This window comes from Euprymna scolopes, chromosome 32 (assembly GCF_053919585.1).
Source record: "Euprymna scolopes isolate OS-2025 chromosome 32, ASM5391958v1, whole genome shotgun sequence".
Classification (NCBI taxonomy): Eukaryota; Metazoa; Mollusca; class Cephalopoda; order Sepiida; family Sepiolidae; genus Euprymna; species Euprymna scolopes.
The window spans coordinates 80964197-80970995 of record NC_136513.1 but is presented as its reverse complement, the minus strand read 5'-3'; the positions used below and the strand labels follow the sequence as shown (position 1 = coordinate 80970995).

General features: G+C 35.9%; 1 non-coding gene across 1 annotated transcript; it reads right to left on the bottom strand.

Annotated features, from left to right (window-relative positions):
* Nucleotides 1-6294: 6294 nt before the first annotated feature.
* Nucleotides 6295-6367, bottom strand: Trnar-acg (transfer RNA arginine (anticodon ACG)). The gene has a single exon. It is a non-coding gene; the product is annotated as a tRNA-Arg (tRNA).
* Between the last annotated feature and the right edge of the window lie 432 nt (nt 6368-6799).

Sequence of the window (6799 nt, the reverse complement as noted above, 5' to 3'; positions counted from 1 at the left end):
TTAGCCATAAAGTTTTGGTTGTTGTTTTTTTTTATTATTTATACCGTAAAAATACATTATAAATGTGCATATATTTTTTCAAACATAAAAATACATTTGTGGGAGCAATTTATATATTTTAGCATTACTGGTAGTTTAAAATCAATAAATATTTATTATTTTATTATAACTACCAGCTGTGGAAGATTTGTTTAAAAAAAATCAAATAAAAAGGATTATTAAAAAAAATCGTTTTGGCACCGGAAAATATGCAAACATTTCTCAGATTCCGATACCAAAAAAAGTTCTGATTCCGATTATTCCTCCTAACACTAAAAGAAAGACTTTTATTACATTTGAAGACATAACAGATATTACACATTTATGTCTCCTCGGAAGCCAACATTAAATATGTGCAGTATCCGACATTTTTATTGTAGGAAATATTTCTTGACTTTGATAAAAATTGAAAACTAAACAACAATACTAAAATCATCAGAAAATAATATTTCATACACGTATTTTTTTCTAATTTTCTCTTCTTTATGATTTTCTTATATTTAAATACATTTTTATCATATATTTTTTTTATTTTGTTTACAATATGGACTATACGCTAAAGAAACAGAAGCTCTTTGAATCGGCGTTTGGCCGTGACACTTCCTGGCACAGAGTCTTAAATAGAATCCACACATTGGAACGCAAAGAGAAAACGTCAAAATGCCGGAAGTGACAAATCAAATCAGAAAGAAGTTGCGTCTTATTTTTAGGTGCGACCGGAAGTGAAGACTTTGCGGCGCTCAATTCGGGACACCTTTTGGCCGGAAGACGGGTATAGGGTGACCAGCAACTGCTTGGCTCATGTGCATATCTCACGTGTTTCCGCGGATTTTACTTGTCAAAACGCTTACTGGATTTTATCGCACGTAGTATACCAGCAATGGATTCGCTTGCTCATGGTTATACGGAGAAATAACGAAAGGTGATTAATATTTATCAGGACTTTAGTATTACGACACAGCAAGCCTTCTGAAGCAGAATACTTATTACGGCCCAGTCTATATGATTAAATGGCCACATATAATTGAAGTGTGGCTCCTAGCTGAGATAAGATATTAACGCCGTTTGCTTCCTTAGCAATATACCAAAATCCACACTGACAATGAAATGTCTCCCACTCTCAAGTACAGCACGTTTTACCATAGGAGATACACTGGCAACATAGTAGTGGCAATACTACCTGGCTAACAACATGTATATATGTTGTCATTATGTGTCCGTTAATTGTAGTAGTTACGTTTGTACTGTCACTTTCCTTGGCTAGAGGCTAAATTGGTTTTAGTAATGTGTTCGCGTGCGTTGGGTCAGTAAGAACTGAAACTACGAGGGGGAGATGAAGAAAGAGAGAAGACTGATATTTATTCCGTGATATTCGACTGTTCACCGGGGAAGAGTGAAAATTACTTACTTCGGAGATTATGTGATATTTTTACTTCCGTTTCTCCGTTGAGGTTACTCATTTAAAGCTTAATCCGTCAAATATTCTCTCCCAAGCTGTGAATTGCTTTATGTAACATTATCAGTAAAAGCCCAATGATAAACAGATTATAATTGTACATGGCATAAGTTGCATCGATGATTGAAAATAGAAGACAGTACATGGAAGGAGTGGCAGGTACAAGGTAGAAAATAAAAAGACTTACGATAATAACACTCCTTTAGGTACAACCATTGTAAAATAATAATCGATGCGTTGTAAGTATATATCTAATGATTCGTGTTCCCAGGACGGCGTACACAGAAAGACATAGTATCGGGGTCATGGCGGCAGCGATTATGTACTGAAATTTTACCTAAACTTAGTAGCCAGAAACGGGTATGACGTCACATGGCTCAAGAGATGGAAGTCGGTTAAAAGACTCAGAGTAAACTGAATGAAAAAAGATAACTTAAGATAGAGGATTAACTAAGAGGCGAGAAATTAAATATCCTTAACTCAGAATGTCTTTGTTTTGCTGCTGGCAGAAGAGAAGGCAACTTCAATATCTCAATGAAGTATCCTTTCTTTAAATGGATAATTTCTTCGTGTCTTGCTGTCGTAGTGAAGCTTTTATGCAGGAGACCTAGTCATGGAAGGAGTGGCAGGTACATGGTAGAAAATAATTGCATTCATAACTACCCATGTGTTTTAATTAGTTATTGTTTGTGAGACATTTAGACCTCTATGGGAGGATAGGTAATGTAACATAATTTTTTCAGTTACTGGTCACAGGTAATAACTCGTATAAGAACTCAGCGTCCGGGAGTGGATCAAGGTGTAGCAGCTGTTCTGTCTTTGGATCATTGTAGAATGGGGCAATTTTTATTTTGCTCTATTCACTGTGCCTCATTTGGGGAAATTGGATTTCTCCATATTAAAAACTGATCTTCTGTGCTTCTAGCGAGATCATTATGAATCTTTGCATGATACAAGTCAAATTAAACTTGGAATTCGCAAGAGAAAATAACTCAGCAAGACTACATTTCTTTATTGCGTCTGTCAGCAAAATACACATGTTTTCGAAAAAAAAAAGGCTTCGAATATAAATACAATTATGCATGAGTTTTGTGGCATGAATCAAAGTATAGTATCTGTTCTGTTCTTAATAAGTAAAGAATTTTTTCTAGGTCGGACCAAATTTTATTTTTGTCTAATACAGAGTTTTTCATTCAAAAAGATCTAGAAATTGTCACATTGAATACTGATTTTTTATCTCTGCTATTGTGGGGAGAAAGGTAAAAAAATAACACTATCTTAAGATAACAGACGTGATTCCAAACGAGTAATGATGTCATTGGTTTTTGCTCAACGTTCAGGATAAGATCAAAATGTAGTTTCGATTTCTAAGTAAGACTATTACATAAGGTGTATATACCAACGCCACTGCATCTCTTTAAACGTGTATACATTCTATGTTTAACAATGTATGTATAACCTTTTGCGTATATGCGTGTGTGTGTGTGTGTGTGTGTTTGTGTGTGCGTGTGTGTGTGTTCACGCGTGCGTGTGGGCTTTGGACACATCCATAACAGTTGAATAACGTATGCGTAAACATATTATGAGTGTTTGGCGCAGACAAGGGGGGATCTACCTCTTATAGTCCAATGGTTCTCTGAGATTGCTGGCGGATTAGTACTTGACTTAGACCGCTAAAAAAACTACATCAATGGCATCAGGTTACTGTGTCCTCTGGAGTCGCAATTTCCTTGCTAGATTTTACATTTTGGCTGTAGCGTCAATATAGGCTCCCAGGACTTTAGTTGGTACTGGTACTTATTGTAAACCATGCGTATCTCAGTGTTCGCTCGACTTTGACTGGAACATGACGCCAGCAGCCGGATTATGTCGAGCAACAGCTCGGGTTTTGTTGCTGTCTGGCGTAAGCACTTACCAGCCGACTTTGGAGTAAATATTAGAAGGGTAAAAAAAAAAATATAATGAATCTTTCAGTCTTGGACCAGCACTTGCAGACTTCCGAAACTGTGATTAAGTTTTGTCAAAATAAAATACAAATGGCAGACGTATCTCAGCGTTATCTCGGCTTTGACCGAAACATGACGCCAGCAGACGGATTATGCCGAGCAACAGCTCGGGTTTTGTTGCTATCTGGTGTAACACACTGATCAACTTATTACTACGTGGCGCTAGGATTTACATCGAGGAGGATAAATATTGGAAGAGTAAAAAAAAAACAGCTGTTACATGCAAATCGTGGGCCGTAGCAACATAAGGAATCCTTAAGTTTTGAACCATCACTTGCAGACTACCGAAACTGTGATTGACTTTTATCAAAAGAAAATACTAATAACAGATAAAATGCACTACATGCGTACAGGTATGAAGCAAAGAAAGAAGGGGATGGCTAACCGACGGATATGGATGGAGATGTACAGTACACAGTTGCAGTATCGAAAATGAGCGTCTATCAGAACTGGAACATTCTTCCACCAAGCTAGGCTGAAAATCTCGACCGATAATCAAGAGTATATATCTGTGGCCCTACGAAATTGATACAAAATGAAAACAGGTTCTTCATCTCATTCCATCTTCTACAGAAACAAATTGTTGCCACATTTTTTACAAACATTTTTTTTTATAAAAAATTACTTAAAAACTTCTTCAATAAAAAAAAACAATTTTGTCTCCAGTTTTCGTTAGCAAAAACGTTTGACAATTTACCTTGAAAACAAAATGCAAACATAAACAACAAAAATATATTTGAAGAATAGGAAATTGTAGCGTTGAACCTTTTTAAAAAAATCTATCTATAAAATGTTTTGACCTCCCAAAATAAAATTCTACAACAATCGCACCATTTTAAAAACTTTTTGTTTCCATTTTTCCTTTACAAGAGATATTAAAACATAAAAACATAAACAAAAAAATGGCAAAAAATATTTGAAAAAAAAGGTTTCTTTGAACCACTTTTTAAAACATTTTATTTAAACTTATTTAAAACTCCCACTAACCTGGTAGTTAATAAAAATAAATAATAAAACATCAAATTACGGTAGGTTGTTTTTTTGTTTTTGGTTACTACATTTTACATTTATTCATTTTACTATTTTCTTTTACGTAACGTTGTTACGATTTTATCGGCAGCGCTCGGCATAAACCGACTGTTCACGTCATGTTCCGGTCAAAGCCGAGCAAACGCTAAGATATATTCGGTTCACAATATGCGGCAGTACTCTAAAGTCGACATGATCTATCATTAAGCAGACCTCCCCGGTAACTGGAAACTCTCCCTGCAACTCGCCACTTACCAAGTTAGAACAAAACATCCCGGGTGTGTTTTCCGTAATATCTTACGTTTGTTAAAAGATTATACTTGTTTATTGTTAACCTATTTTTGTCACGTTTTGTTTATTGTAAACATGTTTTTGCTTGCTGAAATATTCAACATTATGTTATTGCTACAAGCTTCTCTTTGTATATAACTATTCTAGTTGTGCAAACTGCATAGCTACTAGCTACGTAGCTGAATTTTTCCATCCACCTAAAACTAAACGTCTATGAACTAAGTTTCTCTCCTACAACTTTCTGATTGTTGAACATACCTTCCTGGCAACAATGGAAATGTCTTCTATGTGTTTTTTTAAAATATAATTTAGGTGCCCTTACTGCCATATGAATCCTTTCTAAACTTGGACAATTATAATGTCTGTTCGAACCCAGATTTCTCTAGTTCGAAAGAACAGCATTTAGCAAAAGTTCTGTTAAAAACCAGTGAGCTGACTAATTGTCCTCAGTCTTCTCGATAGGATCACAGTATATTATCTGTTCATTTCTGAGTCATTGAAGAATATTAGATACTAGCGGGGGTACCCGGCGTTGCCCGAGTGTTTGTTTCCGGGACGGGGGGGGGAGTTTTAAAAAATGTTATGGTAGGTAACTAGGAAGGATCAAACCCGGAGTCATGAGTAAAAGTAGGAAAATAAAGTGTGAAAAAAAACAAAAACATCTGCAACGTTAACAGTTCGGCCACCAAGAAAAGTCAATTCCAGTTGTTTAGGAAAAAAAAAAAAAACGACTACGGTAGGTCGGCGCGAACGTGAAAATATAATGTGAATTGTCCAGCACGCTAACCACTACGCCACAGAGCACTGCAGCTTAGTTTAGTGATTTTAAATAACTTCACATGAAAGAACTACGAAGCCAAACCGGTGTTCTCTTCTCAACTGTTCCTTGTGAACGATCCCCAAACGGTGTTAAGTGGTGGCAGGGGGAGGAGGAATTTATTAGAGAGAAAATATTTTACCACTTCCATTGATCTTAACCGATTTTGGCCGTGACTTCTCAACAGAAAAAGTATAGAAATCTAAGATTATCGAGGAATTTGAGAAATAATAAGCCTATAACACACCTCAGATATTGTTCTGCCGTTTGTGCATATTATATTTGCATGAAATATCTTGATTTTTAATCCTATTAATGTCAAAATCAGACGGGAAAAAATGAGTTCATTTTATTTATATAGAAGAAAGAAGATAGAAAAGAAGAAGAAGATAGAAGAGAAGAGAGAAGAGAAGAAGAGAAGAGAAGAGACTAGCAGCTACACCGCGTCGATACACACAACACCGAGTCAAACGCAAAATCGAGTACACTCAACATCAAGTACACTCAACATCTTCTTACCATCAACGCTTACTCTGTGAACTCGGAGTATGGGAAATTCCCATATACACAAAAAAAAATCACAAAAAAAAAAACAAAAATAACTAAGGGTAAGGATAATGAGTAATCATTGGATAAAATGATGATTAAAATTATTACGAACTTGCCAGGATTCGAACCTGGAATCTTCTGATCCGTAGTCAGACGCGTTATCCATTGCGCCACAAGATCTGTCCGTATGCCAAAAGATGTTACCGCGACTGTATAAATATAGTGCTAAATTCCATTTACATGGGCAGACATCTTTTTCAACAAAAACGAAACGGCCCCAAAATCCTTATTTCGAGTTTTTTGTGTGACTCAGCGTGGGTCGTTACGAAAAAAAAAGAATGTTCAATTCGTTGCATCTGTTCAAAAGTTTTATTGGTATATACACACACATATAAATAAATAAATAAATAAAAATTTATAATTTTATTAATAGTATAGAATAGATTATATACGGCGTGTAATCACGTTGAAACACCGGTTCTCGTCCGATCGCCGAAATTAAACAACGTTGAGCCTGGTTAGTACCAGATGAGTGACCATTTGCGAGTTCTAGGCGCTGTATGTGCTCTCCGTTTATCTGGGCATTTGTGTCTGGTCGTCCTAAACATACGC